At 45.3% G+C, this 21349-nt stretch overlaps 1 protein-coding gene and 1 long non-coding RNA gene across 2 annotated transcripts in view; one reads left to right on the plus strand and one right to left on the minus strand.

The window, feature by feature from the left end:
• The window catches only part of SESN1 (sestrin 1), a 114255-nt gene that overhangs the window by 39271 nt on the left and 53635 nt on the right, over positions 1-21349 (minus strand). The gene's annotated exons all lie outside the window — the stretch shown is intronic.
• On the plus strand, positions 7493-20286 carry LOC123366060. The gene is made up of 4 exons (XR_006577900.1): positions 7493-7882; positions 7960-8105; positions 8411-8523; positions 20028-20286. It is a non-coding gene; the product is annotated as an uncharacterized LOC123366060 (long non-coding RNA).

Raw genomic sequence — 21349 nt, forward strand, 5'->3', positions numbered from 1 at the left:
CGTTAGTTTTCTGTTCAATTCAACCTAATGGTGAATCATTAGCCTTCACCCTTTGAAGGGAGGGGCTAATGTTGCTTAGAAGTTTTGGCCTGTGGATGAAATCTGTGTTTACTGGTCTCAAAGAAGACCACTTCAATTTTCTAGAAACTTAAGATTTGATGAAACTCTAACTAACTATACAAGTCTCCGGAGAATTGGTCTGTCTCATATCTAATATCGAAACTAAGTCTTTTTGCAAGTTTTAGGGCTTTGACATTTGTTTTCAGATTAGTACTAAGACTGAGATTACTGTCAATCAACAAGACACTGAAAAAACATTTACCAAGAAATATACATGGAAGATCTAATTCTTCCAGATAGCCTACTTCTACATAGGGAGCATTTGAGAAAATGGAGACTTCTGAATTGTGTTTATATTTACTATTCTTTTAGTGCAATATGTTTCAGTCTTTTACCATTAATTTAACAGTTTCCCCAATTGTTTTTAAAACAACTTCTTTCACATTCCAGATAAAGTATTAACCATTTTAATTCTCTTGATTAACACTGATCAAATCAATGTTCATTGCTTGCGAAGATAAAAATGTTTAAAAACTTTAAGCAAAAGACTTAATAAGCTATTCTGGGATAGAAAAAAGTTGTCAAGTAAAAATATTAAAAGTAAAAAGTTACTAATGCTAGTGGAACCAATGAGAACTTTTTTAATTGTCATAATTAAAAATGCGTCTGTTAGACCAACTTAGGATACAATATGAAAGCACAAAAGAGCAAGAGTGAATCAGGAGACTGAAACTGAAAAAAGCAGCAGACAGTGCAGTTCAAACAGGTCACATTCAAATTTCTAACTTTGCCTAAGAACAAAGCAATGAGCATAGCAACAGCTTCAGCCAATCAGAGACCAGACAAACAAGTACAAGGCTCAACTTCTCAAAATGTCAGTGAAGTCCAACCTCCTCAAGCATGTTTCCTAATTGTGTTCTGTCAAAACTGAATCTAGCATGTTTTGAAACAGGCCAGACTCGACTGAAAATAAGTTATAATGATATAGTCATTTCCTTACTGTACATAGTTATATTTAACAAAATACATCAGGGTTGACAAAGGCTTATTGAACTGCTTCAAAAACTATTAAAGTGTCTTTATGAAAAAAGTTAACTTTGAAATACTTCTCCACTTATTGCCTCAAAACGAGAAAGAGAGGCAAAATTCCAGAGAGCTACAGCACAGAATTCACAGACCACGGTGATGGTGGGGTATAGTGGCTTTAAGTCTCCTTTGCACCCTCCCTATTCTGGGCTGTCCTGGGGGCTGCAGAGGCCCCCCATCATAATTTACAGAGCTCTGGAGGACCTACGTTACAGCAGCCTGCCTGGGTTGCAGTGTTGCTAGGAATCTGTACAGGGCTGTGTTCAGTCCTGACAACTCCTCCTGGCCCCCACACCTGCTCTTCTATTCTTCCATGTCAGGTCTTGGAAGGGTGTCCACAGGAGGCAGCCGATAGGCAGGTAGTCTTCTACAATGCCTGTGCAAGGAGACTACTCTGAGTGAAATGGTGAGAGCAGCACTCAATTCTGGCCAAGGCAGGAAAGGAGCTAGAGTGGGGTGGGATGGGGTGAGGATTTCGCTCTATGTACCATGGAAAGAAGGATTTTTGTAGTACTCGAGTCATGGGCCACTTTCTCCTTTTAAATCTTATTTGTCTATCCCCACTAACTATATAGCTCCTCTTTTCAATATCATTTGACTCTATTACTGTTTTTGTTCTCTCTTCATCATTCAGTTCTGTCCAGCTCAGAATTTTCCAATTCAACTTCAGAAACAGTTGCCTCTATACTTTCCTTCATGCCTACTTGCCAAGATTTTTATCACCTTACACTTAAAAAAAAAAAAAAAAAACCAAGGACTTTGCAAAATACCTAGTAGTTTGTCCCCATATTGAGTTTGGAACAATATTTTTTTTTAATTCCAACAACAATACACACACTACTGTAAACTAAAAAGATTTTGGACTCTTGCAGTGCAGTTAGTTGTAAGATCGTATGCGGATTTCTGTGATTTATTTGTTTGGAATGTTAGTAGAACTACAGAAACTTGTCCGCAATTTGATCACACTTTAATAGTACAGGTATTATATGCTCACCCACTTAGTTTCTTGACTACTTGTTTGTTATTGGAACCAAGTCAAAACATGATTAGAACAATCACCAGCAGTTTCAGTTCAAAACCTTTAAAGTGGTTTCACACTTTTTTTTTTTTTTTAAGTTAAGCATACTACTGAAAGTTAGCCCTAAACCCACTGTTCCTTAAAGAACATTATTAAAACAGTTCAGCTTGACTTGCTGCTATAGGGAGAGGAGACCACTTACTATTGGTAGGTCATCCACGCTGTTGCATATTATACAGCATCTTAAAAATACTATGTTCCAAACTAGGGTGACCAGATAGCAAGTGTGAAAATCGGGACAGGGAGTGGGGGGTAATAGGTGCCTATATAAAAAAAAGCCCCAAATATCGGGACTGTCCCTATAAAATCGGGACATCTGGTCACCCTATTCCAAACACATAGGGAAAGGACAGCACTGCATATACCCACTCAAATTCAAATGTGCTAATGTCACACACAAAATACAAATTGCGACAGATATTGCAACAGACAAAATGATCTCTGGTTTCTATAACCAAAAAGCAAAGCAAAGCAAAGCAAAACAAAACAAAAATCAATATTTTCAGAGTTATCCAATGTGGGCTGATTTGTAGCACCTCTAAAACCTCAGACAGAATAAAGAATCAGTGAAAAAACATTTTTACCAATGATCAGATTTAATTTTAAAAAGGAACCAAAACATCTTTTTAGGAGAGAAAGGGGGTTATAGAATTGGCTCTGATTTGAACTGGAGATAACCTAGAGGTGAAAGAAAGCTTGTAATTGTATATTGAGTCCAAACTATGTATTCTATGATCTATGAGAAAAATGCTACTTTGTCCCTGCATTCTAATAGTAATTTCAGTCTTATTCTTTCTTCTTCCCTTACTTGCACGAGTTCTTCATTTTCCAGTAAAAATCAGTTCTCAGAAGGACCTATTCTTAACTGTATTGATCTGCATTCATTCTTATGTTGAACTGTAATTAAGATATAATTGCACAGGTGTGTTTTATATTAAGAACTGCCTGGGTCTACAGACTGTGTCTGGGGGAAGTGGGCATGTATAATACTTTAGCCTAAACAATTGAAAATTATAATCCAAATCGTATTTGGGTGGGACAGAACAGGAAGGAGAGTGCCCTGGTGTGCCAGTGGAGCAAACCTGATAAATCAGGGGTGGGCAAACTTTTTGGCCCGAGGGCCACATCTGGATGAGGAAATTGCATGCAGGGCCATGAATGTAGGGCTGGGGCAGGAGGTTGGTGTTGCGGGAGGGAGCGCAGGGTGTGGGAGGGGATGCGGTATGGAGGTGGGGGCTCGGGTGCAGAATTGGTGCGGAATGCGGCAGGGGGCTCAGGGCAGGGGGTTGCAGTGCAGGAAGGATGCGGCAGGAGGCTCAAGGCAGGGAGTTAGGGGGCTCAGGGCAGGGGGTTGGCGTGCAGGAGGGGTGTGGCATGTGGGGGGGGCTCAGGGCAGGGATTTGGGTGCAGCAGAGGGTGCGGAGTGCGGGAGGGGGCTCAGGGCAGGGGGTGCGGATGCGGGGTCCGGCCCAGTGCCACTTATCTAGAGTGGCTCCAGGGTGGCAGCGGCGCACAGCAAGGCTAAGGTGGGGTCCAGCATTTACCAGTTGAAGGCTTGGTAACAACCTGGGGTTCTCCAGCATCTACAGTGCATTATGCAGCCTTGAGTCTAACCACCCATATTCCAGACTGTCTAGTGCCCTCCAAAGTTTCCGGGCCGGCCCGCCAGGGTGCTTACCCTGGCGAGCCACGAGCCACCGGTTGCCGACCCCTGCTTTAGAGAGACCATTAAATTCTTAAATACTCAGTTTTCCACATTTATACTGTTTAAAATGCATTGTTTCCTGTAAACAGAGTTTTACACCAATAAAAACATAAATATTTTTGTTATGAAAGTCTTATTAAAATGAGAACATGCTCATGAACAGCTTGCTGCAACATCAGAGCCAGAATGCAATAATAAATACTTAGAATTTATATAGTGCTTTCCAAACATTTAATAGGAGCTGCTACAAAGGCAAATTTGTTTTATGTTACCTCTGTCAACTATCAAAATATCAGCTAAATTCAATTTGCAACCCAAATGGAATACTAGTATGGTTATCAAGTGATTTTAAAGGAAAGAGCTGTATCAGTTCCCCTTCTCCCCCCAGTATAGGGTATAATTCTCCTATCAATCTCATTACATTTTCTCTCTTCACACACACAACTGCTTCAATGGTTTGAGGAAGACTTATGCTAGAGTGTGTGACATCACTGTGAACCTCCTGATAACGCCATCTATAGCAGGGGTCTCAAACACGCGGCCTGCGGGGCTATTTCCTGCGGCCCAATACGCGGCCCACGCCCCCCCGGCCCACCTCCAGGCCAGAAGTGGGCAAACTACGGTGGATTGCCCCACTCGTGCCCCGCGTCGCTCCCTCAAGCGGCTGGCATCACATCCCTGCGGCCGAGGAGGGAGGACAAAAGCAGAGGGCTCCATGTGTTGCCCTGGTTCCAGGCACCGCCCCCCTTGCAGCTCCCACTGGCTGGGAACAGGGAACCGCGGCCAATGGGAGCTTCAGAGGGAGGTACCTGGAGGAGCAGCAAGCAGCGCACAGAGCTCTGCATCCCCCTCTCCCAAGGGCTGCAGGGACATGGTTCCACCTGCTTGCTGGGGCTGGGATCCTGCCCTGGCCCTGGTGTGCACCACTGCCACCCCGGAGCTGCTCTAGGTAAGCGGCTTCAGGCTCTGGCCCAGAGCCCTCCTGCACCCCGCCCCTCAACTCCCAGCTAAGTTTAAACCAGGGGTTGGCAACCTTTCAGAAGTGCTGTGCCGAGTCTTCATTTATTCACTCTGATTTAAGGTTTTGCCTGCCAGTAATACATTTTAATGTTTTTAGAAGGCCTCTTTCTATAAGTCTATAATATATAATTAAACTATTGTTGTATGTAAAGTAAATAAGGTTTTTTAAATGTTTAAAAAGCTTCATTTAAAATTAAATTAAAATGCAGAGCCCCCCGGACCGGTGGCCAGGACTCGGGCAGTGAGAGTGCCAGTGAAAATCAGCTCGTGTACCTCCTTCGGCACGTGTGCCATAGGTTGCCTACCCCTGGTTTAAACTGTTCTTATGCAGGCAGCAGGCTACCTGGGGAAGCTTCTCCCTCAGCCAGTCCCCCTGCTACAAGCTAGAGGGGAGCCGCTGCAGCCCCTGCTGAGTGCGGGGGTTGGGGGAAGCACTGAGCCTAGCCCTGTTGGCAGCCTGGCTGGAGGAGGAGGGAGGAGAGAAATGGATGTGAGTGAGTTTTCCCCTTCCACTGGCTTTTATTACCTCTGGATTTAAGCTCAAACGGCTATTGTATTCTGCCCCTGCCTTGGTCTCATCATCCCACTGCCCCCTCCCCCCCAACAACCCTGAAGTGAAATTAACAAGGATGCCAGAAATAGCCCAGAATCCCGCAGTTCAGACCAGGGAGTGAACAGCTGAGTTTAAACTGTTCCTATGCAGGCAGCAGACTACCTGGGGAGGCTTCTCCCTCAGCCAGTCCCCCTGCTCCCTGCTACAAGCTAGAGGGGAACCCCTGCTGCCCCTGCTGAGTGCGGGGGTCAGGGGAACGTGAAGCCTAGCCACATCGGGCAGCCTGGCTGGAGGAGGAGGAGAGAGGACAAGGAGAAAAATGTGACAGTGAATTTTCAGTTTTTCAGGCTTATTCCAATAGTAAAGTTTTATTACAGACAGTACTGGTAGTAGTAATAGTAGCTTTATTTTCTATATCTAAGTCATGCAATGGGAGGGATCCAGGAAGTATGTGGGAGAGGTGGGTTGCTTGTGTTTGGACTGTACAGGTAAGAAATGTAACTTACTTCCACCCCTGGCCCTGCCCCTTCCGTCTGAGGGCCTGCCCCTATGACAGGGTGGGGGCGCACAGAGTGGGATCCATACCGGTAAGAGCTGTATTTTACTTTCACCCCTGGTTATAATTATACTGTATATTTTACTCTGGGATAGAATACAATTTGTGTACAATACAGCCTGCTAACCTCCATGGCTTGCTGCTGTTCAGGGAGATGCAGACCATATCATCTTAGGTATTTACCCTAATTTGAAGGTTGTTTACTAAAGTACTTTTGCTATTGTGTAAGAAGTGGGTAGGGAAAGAGTTAGAAAGAATATTCCAAAGCTCAAGGAGTTTTTGAACACGCTTAAGAATTACAGATTAGTAGACCTAAAGGATTTTTTTTCTCCTATGCAATCCTTCTGTTAATATCTCCATTGTTAGCACTGACCAACACAACCAGACAAAAAGAAAACTGGTGACTTGCCCTACTGAGTTGCACTACAGGTTATTTTAGATAAACCACTAATTTCTGAACTACATTTATGTAATGGAATCTGGTAGTACTTATTCTTATTGGGTTGGGTCAGATTGATTAAGGGATCCCCACCAACTAAGTTAAAAAAAAAAAACCTATTTAAGATCTGCTACATATTTCTCCTTAAACTTACCCATATCCATCCCATAACAAGTCTGGTTGTGAGCTGTTAGATCCAGTACTTGATAGGAACCCTTTTTAACTCAGGTTTCCACATAACTCAGGACACAAAGGTCATTCAGTGAAGTGGACAGCTGAAGAGACCAGAATGTAGGAAAAGCTTGGAATTTCTTTTAGATTTAGGAATTAATGGGAAAGTGATAGGATGGATGTTAAGTATCAGAGGGGTAGCCGTGTTAGTCTGGTTCTGTAGAAGCAGCAAAGAATCCTGTGGCACCTTATAGACTAACAGACGTTTTGCAGCATGAGCTTTCGTGGGTGAATACCCACTTCTTCGGATGCATGTATTCACTCACGAAAGCTCATGCTGCAAAACGTCTGTTAGTCTATAGGATGGATGTTGTGCACAAAGTATGATTTCTCCACAAATTATGTACAGCTGACCTCAGCCTCCTCCCAGCTGTCCTCCATGGTAGCCTCCTGCCCTGCCCTATCCCCCATCCTTTTTAAAGACCCTCTCTCCCTTTCTTTAGATAAACCCCTCCTTGCTTAACTTCACTCAAAGCTGAAAAATACTGTGATACTAACCTAGCATTTGCAGACTATCGGTGTTAACGATGCTCATAGGTTATAGCCCTTTTCCCTACCATTTGTCTGTCTTGTCTATTTAGAGGTAAATTCTTTGGGACAGGACTAAGTTTGTACAGTTCCTAGCACAATGGGGCCACTTTCTCAGTTGGTCCCTGGAGACTGTCATATAAATTATGATAATAGTCAGTGGTTGGCACAGCCATGCTGGGGCAAACATGATAACTTGGGACTTATCTCTCTTGATTTTCGCCAGGACACTGCTGATGCGTGGGATCAGGGAAACACATACATCAGGCTTCCCGCCCAGGACAGGAGGAAGGCACTGGAGAGGGAGCCCGTGCCCAGACCCCATCTGGAGCAGAAGCGGTGGCAAACAGATCCACTTGGAGAGATCCCCACCTCTGGAAGATCATGCCGGCTACCTCTGGGTGGAGCGCCCACTCGTGGTGAGAGAAGTCCCTGCTTAGGTGATCCGCTAACACGTTCTGACCCCCAGGAGGTGACACGCTTCTAGATGGATTCCGTGGTCAATGCAGAAGCCCCAAAGACAGAGTGCCTTTTGGCATAGGGCCGAAGATTGAGCTACCCTGTCTGTTGATATAGAACACTGAGGCTGTGTTGTCCGTCAAGACTCTGACCACTCTGCCTGACAGGTGAGGAAAGAAACACAGATGCCCTGCGGACTGCCCTGAGCAATTTGATGTTTATGTGTAACGTCATCTCTTTCCAGGACCACATACCCTGCGTCTGGAGATTGCCAAGGTGCGCCCCCAACTGAGATCCGAGGAATCCGAGACCAACTCGACTGAGGGGGGAGTGCTGTTGAAGGGGACTCCTTCCAGGACATCCCCTGGGCCAGATCACCATCAGAGTGAGGTGAGTATCGTTGTGGGAATGGTGACAACCTTTTCCAGGTGTTGCCTGGACTGGAAGTAGACAGTCACCAGCCACTGCTGCAGGGATCATATCCAGAGCCTGGCATAGCACACAGCATATGAGCACACCGCTATATGACCTAGGAGACGCAGGCAAACCCTGGCCGTGGTCAGGATAAGGTCCGCTAATGCCCTGAACCTCTCCAGCGGCAGGAACACTCTGGCGGAGGTTGAGTCAAGCACCGCTCCGATGAACTCTATCTGCTGTACCGGAACTAACGTGGATTTTGTGTTGTTCACCAACAGACCAAGGTGACGGCATGTGGCCAGCAGCACTGCGATGTCCCCTTGGACCTGGAATTGCCCTGGACGAGCCAGTCGTTGAGGTACGGGTAGATCTGGATACTGCAACGTCTGACGTAAGCCACCACCTGCACTTGGTACAGTACAGACCAGTTTACATGCGTATGTCGGGAGTCAAGCCGTCACAACCGCATGTTAACAGACCACGGGTTAAGAGGGCCATGCTGAAATATCTTAAGGTATCTATATATAGACAGGTATAATTATCTGGGATTACATACGCATTCACAGAGTCTCAAATGCTGCAAGGCTATCTGTTAACGACTCTTTGCAAGAATATAAATTCAAATGTGTAATCTAATAAGAACATTATTACTAGTACAAAGGTGTGAAAGTAACTCAGGACACTTACTGGTACGGGGCGGGGGCAGCTCTGGCTCCCAGAAGGGGCAGGGCCTCCAGTGGAAGGGTTGGGGTTAGGGGGTCAGCATCCCCCAGCCAGCCTTTCCAGGTCGCCTGGTCCGTGCCGCCCAGGGTTCTCTTGGCTACTGAAAGGGCCTGGGGCTCTGGACGCCGCTGCTGCGGTAGTGGCGTCCAGAGCCCCTGGGCTCTTAAATCTTAAATCGCCAGCCCCAGGGCAGCTGCTCCCTTTGGGGGGGCAAAAGGGGCAGGGACCTTAAAGCGCTGCAGGGTCCTTTGCCGCAGCAGCGCTATAACGTTGCTGCGCCCCCTCCGATTGATGGCCCAGCGCTGCTGCAGCAAAGGACCATCCTTAAATCGCTGCCACGACAGCGCTTTAATGTCCCTGCACTTTTTGCCTCCCCTGTCGGCAGCCCTGCTGGTAGGGTCCCCCAGGGAGACCATGCGGAACTTCAGTTTCACTAAATTCAATCCCCGCAGATCTAGTATGGGCCGCAGACTGCCCTTGGCCTTGGGGATTAAAAAAGTATTGTGAACAGAACTCCTTGTTCCTGTACTCCACAGGAACTACTTCCACCACTCTGAACTGCAGTAGACCCTCTACCTCCTGCACGAGAAGACTCTTGTGAGAAGGGTCCTCGAAGAGGGATGGGGGGGGGCGGGCGGGGACGAAGTGGTGGTACAAAGTAACTGAAGGGTGTAACCCTGCACCACCATATTGAGGACCCACCAGTCTGATGTTATAGATGTCCATGCAGGGAGGTCGGAAGAAAGGTGGTTGGCAAAGAGAGGGGAAGAAAGATCCAGGGAACAGTCCGGTAGGTCACCCTCGGGCGTACCCTCAAAACGGGCGCTTGTCCATTTGCTTACTGCGGGTCGAGCCCCTCTAGAGCGGAGCTGGGGCCCGAGCTCCCAAAGGGGGTGAAGAGGTGCCCAAGACAGGGCCTTGGTCCACCCCTGACCTGTCCTTTCCCTTGCGGAAAGCTGGAGACCTTCCTTGCCCCATCTTCCTGGGCTTCTTTGCTGGAGCCACGGAAAGGGACCAGTGCCGGCTCGCAGACGGTACTGGCCATATGCTGCACACCGAGGTCATGGTGCTCAGCGCCAAATTGGAGCGCTGCTCCAGCACTGGGGTAAGGAGAAACTCCATAAGGAATGCTTTAAAGTGAATGTCACGCTCCTTCTTCGTCCTGGGCTTGAAGGACATGCAGATTTTGCAAGTATCACTAATGTGACCTTCGTCCAAGCACCATAAACAACTGTTATGTGGGTCGCTAATGGGCATGGGCCTTTTACAGTGATCACAGGACTTAAAGCCTGGGGACCGGGGCATGCCCCGTCCTGAGGCGAAGTCCCGTTTGGGACCTACTCAATCTCTAACAAATAGGGAAACTAAAACCAGAGAGAAACAATATACAATAATATACAAGAGATAAATGGGTTCGAAAGAACAAGAAGCAACAGCACTAGCTGCAGCAGCAACAGTTCCATGCACCATCACTCGCAGCAAGAAGAAACTGAGGGTGGAGGGGGCCAGCAGCGCCCTATATGCCACAGCATATGCGCGCCACTCCAGGGGGTGCCAGAGCCGGTCTCCTATGGATACTGCTGAGGGAAAAACATAAGAACAGCCATACTGGGTCAGACCCAAGGTCCATCTAGTCCAGTATCCTGTCTTCCAACAGTGGCCAGGTGCTTTAGAGGGAATGAACAGGGCAGGTAATCATCAAGTGATCCATCCCCCATCGCCCATTCCCAGATACTGGCAAAACCAAGGCTAGGGACACCATCTCTGCCCATTTTGGCTAATAGCCACTGATTGACCTATCCTCCATGAATGTATCTAGTTCTTTTTTTAACCCTGTTATAGTCTTGGGCTTCACAACATCCTTTGGCAAGGAGTTTCACAGGTTGACTGTGCTCTGTGTGAAGAAATACTTCCTTTAATTTGTTTTAAACTTGCTGCCTATTAATTTCAACCCCTAATAATTTTTGTTGCCCTTCTCTGAACCTTTCCCAAGTCCAATACGACTTTTTTGAGATGGGGCTATCACATCTGCACACAGTAGTCAAGATGTGGGCGTATCATGGATTTATATAGAGGTGATCTGTCTTGTCATCTTTCCCTTTCTTGACAATTCCCAACATTCTGTTAGCTTTTTTGACTGCCGCTGCACATTGAGTGGATGTTTTCAGAGAACTACTCACTATGACTCCAAGATCTTTTTCTTGAGTGGTAACAGCCAATTTAGACCCCATCATTTTTTAATGTATTGTTGGGATTATGTTTTCCAATGTGCATTATTTTGCATTTATCAACATTGAATTTCATCTGCCATTTTGTTGCCCAGTCACCTAGTTTTGTGAGATCCCTTTGTAGCTCTTTGCAATCTGCCTGGGACTTAACTATCTTGAGTAGTTTTGTATCATCTGCAAATTTTGCCACCTCCCTGTTAACCCCTTTTTCCAGATCATTTATGAATATGTGGAATAGTACTGGTCCCAGTACAAACCCTGGGGGACACCACTATTTACCTCTCTCCTTTCTGAAAACTGACCATTTATTCCTACCCTTTGTTTCCTATCTTTTAACCAGTTATTAATCCATGAGAGGACCTTCCCTCTTATCCCATAACAGCTTATTAGTTTTAGGTCAAATAAATTATCTGCTCAACCCGAACCAAAACATTGTTTCATTTTCAGAAGGTTTTCACCCTTTAAACAAAATTAAATAAGCTAAAATTCAAAATAAAAATGTTTTGAAATGAAAAGTCGAAATGTTTCATTTAAAAAATTACATCAGGTGTTTTCACTGCACTGATTTAAATAGAGTATTCAGTTTCATTCCATTGTAAGAGGAGGTTATAATAAAGTCAAACAGCTGAATTATTTACAAACAATTTGACACATCTTTATAAGGTTGGAATTATATAACATCCTCAAGTTGCAAGATGTCGATCATTCACAAATGAAGAACCAGATATCTTCCAACAATTCTCCTCTCCAAAAATGCATCTCCAATCACCCATAAAACTTGTATAAGAATTAACAGCAGTTAATAAAGGATCATCAGTCCAAAGCTGACTTTGCAGTTAATGCTGCAATGATAGAAAATTTAATTACTGGCTACTCTTAAGCCAGTGTGTCCCAAAATAAAGACTACCATAGAGAAGCCAGTGATAGTATGTGAATAGTTTAAAGATATTTAATGTAGCAACATTCCACTGAAAAAATATATGCTTAACTGAAACTGCATTATTAAATGATCACTGCCTATAATCATTGTTGAAGATATTTTAACTATGTGTTAAAAGTGATTACAGTCAACTGAAAAGTCTTTACAGATAGTGGAATAAAAATAGGACTCAATTTTACATGATTAGAAAGCAAACAAATCTAATGATTTTCCTGGTTGAAAGGTATTTGAGATGAAACATGGTTAAGATATAAAAGAAGAAATCAGTCAGGATAAGCAGTCATCCATTACTACTGGTTTTAGACCACATTATTTTAGAATGGACATGTCTTTGTAAGAAAAATTGCCATATTGGAACAAACCAGTGATATAATCTTGGGAAGCAGTGTGATCTGGATGGATGAACATGGAACAAAGAGTTGTAAAGTCCTGAGTTTTAATCCCAGCTCCATAAATGTTTCATTGTGTAGCCTTCAGAAAGTTGCTTCATCGCTGTTTCAATTTCCCCATATGTAAAATGGGACAATATTCACTTTATTTTAGGGGATGGTACTAGGATTATTTAAGTATTTGTAGAGTCCTTTGAGCATATAAAGCATCCATAAGTGCTAAACATTATAATCTAGTGTTTTTAGCAGTGGCATATGCTGGGCGTATTAAAGGAGGCAAAAACCAAAGTGTCTGGCTAGTTGGGCAATGCCAATTCCATTGGGGAGGTGAAAGAGGAGGGGAAATTTTCTTCCTGATTCTATTTTACTGTAGTGCTATGCTTTAATTAGCCATATACCGTATTGTCCCGAGTATAGGCCGCACTTTTTTCCCCTAATTTAAGTCTTTAAACTAGGGGTGCGGCCTATAAGCGGGATCTTGTCAAAAAAAACCCAATAAAAATACTTTAAATCCCAGCCGCGGCGGGGAATCAGAGCGCTCTGGGCTGCCCGCCGCGGCGGGAAGCCCAGAGCCCTCTGATTCCCCGCCGCGGCTGGGATTTAAAGAGCTCTGGGCTCCCCGCCGCGGCGGGCCGCCCGGAGCCCTCTGATTCCCCGCCGCGGCTGGGATTTAAAGAGCTCTGGGCTCCCCGCCGCAGCGGGCAGCCTAGAGCCCTCTGAGTCCCGGCCGCGGCTGGGATTTAAAGGGCTCTGGGCTCCCCGCCGCGGCAGACAGCCCAGAGCCCTCTGAGTCCCGGCCGCGGCTGGGATTTAAAGGGCTCTGGGCTCCCCGCCGCGGCGGGCAGCCCGGAGTCCTCTGATCCCCCGCCGCGGCTGGGATTTAAAGGGCTCTGGGCTCCCCGCCGCGGCAGACAGCCCAGAGCCCTCTGAGTCCCGGCCGCGGCTGGGATTTAAAGGGCTCTGGGCTCCCCGCCGCGGCGGGCAGCCCGGAGCCCTCTGATTCCCCGCCGCGGCTGGGATTTAAAGAGCTCTGGGCTCCCCGCCGCGGCAGACAGCCCAGAGCCCTCTGATTCCCCGCCGCGGCTGGGATTTAAAGGGCTCTGGGCTCCCCGCCGCGGCGGGCAGCCCGGAGCCCTCTGATTCCCCGCCGCGGCTGGGATTTAAAGGGCTCTGGGCTCCCCGCCGCGGCAGACAGCCCAGAGCCCTCTGAGTCCCGGCCGCGGCTGGGATTTAAAGGGCTCTGGGCTCCCCGCCGCGGCAGACAGCCCAGAGCCTTCTGAGTCCCGGCTGCGGCTGAGATTTTCTTTAAGTTAAAAAAAGTTAAAAATTTAATTTTTTTTAAAATAGCACCAAACTTTAAGGGTGCGGCTTATAATCAGGAGCGGCCTATACTCGGAACAATACGGTAATTTTATGCCTATTACGAATCAAGTATAAATAAATTATATTCTTATTCATGCAAGTTTTTATGGGGTGGTTGTGTGCAGACTGGTGAACGCACGTGACAGAAGTACCAAAGACATAAAGGAGGTGAGATTCAAAGATGAAACTGGTGGGTGTTGACTGATGATAGTTGCACAAAGGATCTATGGAAAAAGGTGTTTTGAACAGCTTTTAAATGAAGAAAACCCAAGAGAGTAATTCAACTTTAAAATGATTAATTTTGGTGCAGTGGAGCCTAATCACACCAGATGAAATGGCAAATGCTATAAAAGCAATGAAAAATAATAAGGGCATAGGCCAAGAAAGAATCCCTATCGAGGCATGGAAAAAGCTTGGAATAAAGGGCATCCATCTGCTGACATCCCCTTTCACTTTAACCATAAGATGGGGAAATATACCAAATGCATGGAGGAAAACTACCTTGATGTCAATATAGAAAGGAAAACGTGATGCTGGCAACCATACAAAGTATAGATGTATGAAGCTGATGAATTGTACAATGAAATACAGAGGGTCTTCAATAAGACTAAGAAATTAAGAAGATATTAGTGCAAATCAATATGGCTTCTTGCCAGGAAGGTCCACAATGGATGCTGTCTTTGCACTGAGGCAGCGATTGGAAACATTTAGATAAAACATTTATATGGTGTTCATCAGGGTGCTGGAACTGGAAGGTGTGGCAACACCCTCTGGCTAAAAGTGGTTTCCAGTTTTGTTCAATGGCTTTCAGCACCCACACTATAAAAATTGTTTCAATGCCACTGGTGTTCATGCATCTGGAACAGGCCTTTGAAAAGAGTGTCAAGGGAAGACATCTGGTGCGGTATGAGGGGAAAATGGTACCAGAGTATTATGTGTGGCTTGTTCAAGTCATGTATGTAGGTGCAATGTCAATAGTCAGAACTTCTAGTGGTGAAATACAAACTATTGGTAAAGGTGGGAGTGCATCAGGGATCAGCATTGAGCTCTTTCTTGTTTACTATGATCCTGGATACCCACAAGGAACATACAGAATTGTTTGCAGATGGTATCATTCTATACAGCGAGGAGAAAGTGAGTCTAGAAAAGGATCTTGATAAATCAGTGGTTCTCAAACTTTTGTACTGGTGACCCTTTCACACAGCAAGCCTCTGAGTGTGACCCCCCCCCTTATAAATTGAAAAGGCATTTTTTATATTTTGCTGGAGGAAATGTGGGGCTAAGGAGTGGAGGCTGACAGCTTGTGACTCCGCACGTAATAACCTCATGACTCCCTCAGGGGTCACAGCCTCCAGTTTGAAAACCCCTGTGATAAATGGAGAGACATGTTAGAAAGCGTTCAAAATAAGCAGAGGAAAAACAGTATATGGTGTATAATTTCAATAAGTGTGAACATTGAAGAATTATTCTTGATACTAGATGGCCGACAATACAAATGCTGTAAAGTTTCAGGTATATGGGTTCCAGAATCCAGGAAAATGTTGGACAAAATGAGAGCTAGGATAATAAATGCCTGGCTCAAATGGAGAGAGGTAAGTGGTGTAGTATGTGACAGGAATATACCAGTAAGATTAAAAGGGAGTCTATAAAATGGTGGTCACTCCAGTTTTGATGTACGACACAGAGCGTTAGGCAACAAAGAAGAAAACATGAGCAAATTATCTGTTCCACAGAAAGGAAAATATTGAGATGGATGAGTGGTGTAAGCAAAAATGTTCATGTGAGGAATGTGTATGTCAGACATGCTCAATGTAACACCTATAAGTGAAAAGGTGAGGTAATGTAGGCTCAGTTGATTTGGTTGCATAAGACACACTACTGACAACTATGTAGGTAAGAAAGTCCATCAGATCAAAATTGAAGGAAAAAGATAGAGACAATCCAGGAAGAAGAGGCAGGATGTCATAAAGGAAGGCAAGTTAGCATGCAAAGTGAGAGAGAATATGGCATTAAATAGAGCACTTTGGAGGGAGAGGACTTGTAGAGTGAACTCCATTTGATGGGATTAACGCAAGAAAGATATTGGTTTCACTGAAATACAGTTTAAAAATAGTGTTTTTGCAATCATATTGGACCAGAAACTGTAAATTGAGTGGTGAAAGGGAAGGAAGGACTAACCTAAGAATCTAAAGATCCAAACGTGAAACAATCTTTGTCAAGAATTGCTTTTAACCCCATCGCCCAATTTTGTATATTCATATCAAACATCCTAAACTCCAACCTTTTAAAATTCCTCGAGTTGAAGACTTCAATATAGGACTAAGGAATTTGTATGAGTTCTGCCAGTCCTCCACAGCAATAGTAAACAAAGTGCAAAGCCCTATTTAAAATTTGTTAGCTAATAACACAGCTGCAGCAAAATGCTCAGCTAAATATAATCCAGAGTCAAGATTCCACATTGGCACTTACTGCTCCATTCCAGCCTGGCGTCAAAGCTGTTTGCCTGCTTTCATCAGGACAAAGATTTACAGCCAAAGAAACTGAGAGGCTGGAAGAAGCAACTTGGAACTGTGGCTCACTACTTTCTGAAAGAGTTTTAGAAACCCAGAAGTAATCTTCCACATCCTTCCTCCATACTGATGAAATGAAATGCAGTCTATTATATTTTTAATCTGCATCAATATATATGAAGATGGTTTGTAAAAATGTGTATTCAAGGAGTTCAACAGACAGCTAAATTTTTAATGGGGGGAGGGGGGAGCTTAAAGTAAACATTCACAAAGATTTTCCCACAGTCTGAATCTACAGGGTCAAAACAATGACCACATTTTTAAAGGGAAGAACTAACTGCTATGCATTTGAGGGTTAAAGAAGGGTTTATTTAAAAAGAAGTATTTTGGAGATAATTGTATGTTGTGGGTGGGAAGTGTTTCAGATTAGAACTACAACCTCAATACTCAATTCCAATTAAGATGGAAAAAGGTACATCACATACAATTAATGAGCATTTTGACATTTATTCAGGGGTATCAAAGAGCCAATAGCAGTAGATTTTACAATACGTAATTAGTATTTTATACTTTTGGTAATGGAAGATACAAGGGCTGATTAAACTCACAAAAGACTAATGCACATCTGGAATGGCCCTAATCACTACAGTCACTGCCACATTGTTTTACTAAAACAAACTGAACCACAGCAATCTGTAATCTGAACCATACAGAATGCATCCTACAGGAGCAGCAATAGTGAAAGTACCTATGAAGTCACAGACTTATGTTGTTGAGTGCAAAAGGAAACTTGAGGTAGACTTGTGATAAGAATTTTAGCTTCTTATTTTAAATATGATGGACATTAAAAAAAACACAAATTTGTTTTCACGATTGCTGTATGTATTATATTGTTGATAACTGTGCATGTTCTCTTTTGCTCTGGATAAAAGCACAACAAATGACCTACAGGTAACAAATGCAAGCCTAGACAAATAAATGTAAAATATAATTATTCATAGAGATACAGCAAGATATTTAAACTCATGTGTGTCTTAAAAGCATAAAATTGTCTTCACTGATGCCACTTGAGCTATAACAGACTTTATTTTTGGAGGAGGGGGGAGAGCAGGAGATTTAAGGACTCTCAGGAACACTGATTCTTCCATAGGGCTTTCAGATACACCTCTACCCCAATATAACGCGACCTGATATAACACGAATTAGGATATAACGCAGTAAAGCAGCACTCCGAGGGGGCAGGGCTGCGCGCTCCAGCGGATCAAAGCAAGTTTGATATAAAGCGGTTTCACCTATAACACAGTAAGATGTTTTGGCTCCCAAGGACAGCATTATATCGGGGTAGAGGTGTACCATAGCAGGGAACAGAGCTACCACCAGGAAAGGCAGCAACAAACAGCCCAGCTGCCCCCACCAACAGTCCCTCAGCTACTGCAGACGATGGGGAGCAGCAAGGGTGAGAGACAAGACACAGCTCTTCTTGCTCCCTTTTCAACTGCCCCTGGGAACCATCTATCCAGGGTCTGATCTCACCTGCCACAGAAGGCCAGGCAGAGGATATTCTCTGGCATTTCTCTTTCCTCTCAGTGCAGTCCATAGACATGCCCTCAGGAAAGGTTTGGAAGCACAGATGGAAACTGGATAGTCCCTCCAAATTTCTTCCCAGATTCTATCCCTCCTTCAGGGGTAAGAGAAAGAATCCCACCAATCTTATACCCTGAAAGCATTTTGAGACAATATTCCTGTTCCCTATTACTGTCTACACCATTTCAAAGAGCTGCCCTGACAAGGTGGCCAGAAGTTAACACTGACCACAAAGGAGCAGGTCAAAGCGTTCAGGCTTCCATCTCCTGAGACAGTGAAACAAACTTGTGCCCTGCCCCTATTCCCCTACCCACCTTTGGCAACAACTCTGGCACTTGTATGAAGTGTTGCTTGTTCCCACCATCATATCTTCCATACAGAGTGATCTCAGGGGGAGATGTTATGCGACCACTATCGGGAGTGGGGTAGCTGTATGTGCCTGTAGTGTGGTGCAGGAAAAAGAACACTTGTTTCAGGGTGTCTGGGGCCTTCTGCCCCAGGAGACCCAGAGGGTTTTTCCATCTTCCTCTGCAGCATGGGTCACTTGCAGGTTTAAATGAGAGTAAATGGTGGACTTGCTGTAACTTTAGCCTTTATGTTATGATTTGAGGATTTCAGTAACTCAGCCATAGCTTCTGGGTCTATTATAGGAAAGAGTGGGTGAGGTTCAGTGGCCTCCAATGTGCAGGAGATCAGACTAGATCAGGGGTGGTCAACCTGTGGCTCGGGAGCCACAAGCGGCTCTTCACAAGTTAATATGTGGCTCCTTGCATAGGCACCGACTCCAGGGCTGGAGCTACAGGCACCAACTTTCCAATGTGCTAGGGGGTGCTCACTGCTCAAACCCTGGCTCTGCCACAGACCCTGCCCCCACTCCACCCCTCCCACCCCCTCTCTTGCTGTGCCTTCACTCATTCTCCCTTCCCCCACTCCCCAGAGCCTCCTGCATGCCATGAAACAGCTGATCGGGAGGTGTGGGGAGGGAGGAGGAGGCACTGATCAGCGAGGCTGCTGGTGGGCAGGAGGCAGGGTGGGGGAGCTGATGGGGGGCTGCTGACGTATTACTGTGGCTCTCTGGCAATGTACATTGGTAAATTCTGGCTCCTTCTCAGGCTCATGTTGGCAACCCCTGGACTAGATGATCATGAGGGTCCCTTTTGGCCTTAATTCTAGGAGTTTAACAGACCCATTGTTCCTCTAGAGGGTCCTTCCTGCTACTAATGTTAACAAAGGACTAGAGTGCTTAGAGAGCATTTAATGCCTTTGATAACTCAGCTGTTCCATGGCCCCCTTCTGTTCTAGCTAGAAACTTGATCCTTACCACTCTCCTCCCAAACACTCCAACCAAACAAGTTGTTCCATGGCTGGGAGAGCCCAAACAGCTACTTCTGCCCACAGCAACTTTGTTCATGCACTTGGGGAAAACCTCATAATAGAAAGAACTGATCCCCAGAAAGTGTCCCAACAGTGAGAGGAGAGGAGCAAGGGGACATTATCTAGGAGTTCAGATGCCCCCAGCAAGATTTCCACGTAAGTTTGTGGAGAGAGACACAAAGGAGGATGGGTAGTCCCCAACAACCCTTCAAGGTGGGTGGAGTGGAGGTCTTGGAGAATCCACAATATGAGTGTGAGAAACAGAAAGGTAAGTAACCATTTTTTCCAACTGTCATTCTTCTGTATTGCCATGTCCATTCCACTGTAGGTGTGTGCTTGCCTCGTGTACAGTTATCAGAGAACTTTTTCCATCTCTGGCACCTATTGGGGTGGCTTGAGTGCCCTCTGTTTCCTCACATCACTGCATGTTGGTAGAAGAGGGTGGCTCCACCCTAGAAAGCTTTCAGTTCCTTCATACAGGAGAGACTTCGACAAAGAGGGGAAGGAGGGCAGGTCATGGAATGGATACGTGTAAGAACAGTTACAGAAAGGAAAGTAACCAATCTTTTCTTCTTCAGTGCTTCACATGTCCATTCCACTCACAAACAGACAATAGGGAGATGGTCTCAGAGTCTACCTGAACAGTGACTGAAGGACAACCTATCCAGAACTGGCATTCACACTGGACTGGTGGGCAATGGCATAATGAGACATAAAAGTATGAACTGATAACCAAGTCGCTGCTTTGCAAATGTCCAATAATCCCTGTCCTTTCTCCTTGGCAGGTCCTGAGACTGCAAAACTCTGGTGCCTGTAAGGCTACTGCGAATGGAACTGTTTCCTCTTTGTCACTGGAGTATAGATTTTGAAAGATTTTAGTATTGTCCTCGTATCTTTTAGATTTTGGAGCCTATCATCCATTTTATTCAAAAACAAAGAGGGACATTCAAAAGGGGGGTCCTGGATGATCTGCTGGACTTCTTTGGGGAGCCCAGACCACTGTAACCACAAACATCTTCTCATGGTAATAGCTGATGCCATAGTTCGAGCCACTGCATCTGCACCATCTATATTGCCCGGAGAACCATTCTGGCAACCAGCTTGCGCTCATCCATAATTACTGCAAACTCCTACTTACAACCCTTTGGCAGCTTGTCTTTAAATTTTATAATGATCTCCCAGAGGATGAAATCCTAGTGGTTCAGGAGTATGTGTTGGTTTGCAATCCTGAGCTGCAGTCTCCCTGTAGAATAAAACTTCGGCTCGAACAAGTACAGCTTCTTCACTTCTTTGCCTTTTGGAGTCTATATTTAGTGACTTTGTCTCTCCCATTCATTAGCAGCTGCTACCACCAAGGAATCCAAGGGAGGGGATAAAATATTAATATCCCTTAGATGTAGTACCTCTTTTCAGCTCACTTTGCTGCAGGAGGTAAGGGCGGCCTCTGCCAGAGTGCCTTGCCTCATGCCATAATGGCTTTGTTAACTGGCAGAGCTACCCTGGTAGGGGCCACCAATATCAGGATGTCCACCAACTTGTGGGAGCTTTCACACACTTCCTCTGCCTGAATATCAAGAACAGAGGCCACCCTTCTCAAACGGTCTTGATTAGCTCGGTGGTCTTCTAGTGGTGTTGAATTGCTTACTGCCTCAACTGCTTTGTCTGGTGACAAGAAAGAGGATGCCACAGGATTCTGAGATGGTAGCTACTCCATGATTTGCAATTGGGAAGCTGCCTGAATTGGTGCTGGGTCCTCAGTACCAATGTTGGTACTCAGTACTAGAGAATAACATTCTCAGTGATGATACCCTCAGAGAGGTCTCGATGACCCAGAATGAGACAGCTGTAGGGAAGACTTAGCAGGAGGGAGAAACTCTCCATGGTGTCCAGAATGGCAACTGATACACAGCTGGGACCCAACCTTAAATGGGCTATTGCTACTTGGAAGGAGGAGCAGGCCAGTGTTAAGACAGCTGCACTGCCCACGGTTCCCAGGTCTCTGAGGGAGGGTATGTCCCCTGCCTTGAATGGGACACAGACAAAATGTACCACTGAACTGGAAGATGAAGAGTCTGAACCATCTGACATTGGGGGAAGGAGGGATGCA

The sequence above is a fragment of the Mauremys mutica genome, chromosome 3, assembly GCF_020497125.1.
Source record: "Mauremys mutica isolate MM-2020 ecotype Southern chromosome 3, ASM2049712v1, whole genome shotgun sequence".
In the NCBI taxonomy this organism is placed as follows: domain Eukaryota; kingdom Metazoa; phylum Chordata; order Testudines; family Geoemydidae; genus Mauremys; species Mauremys mutica.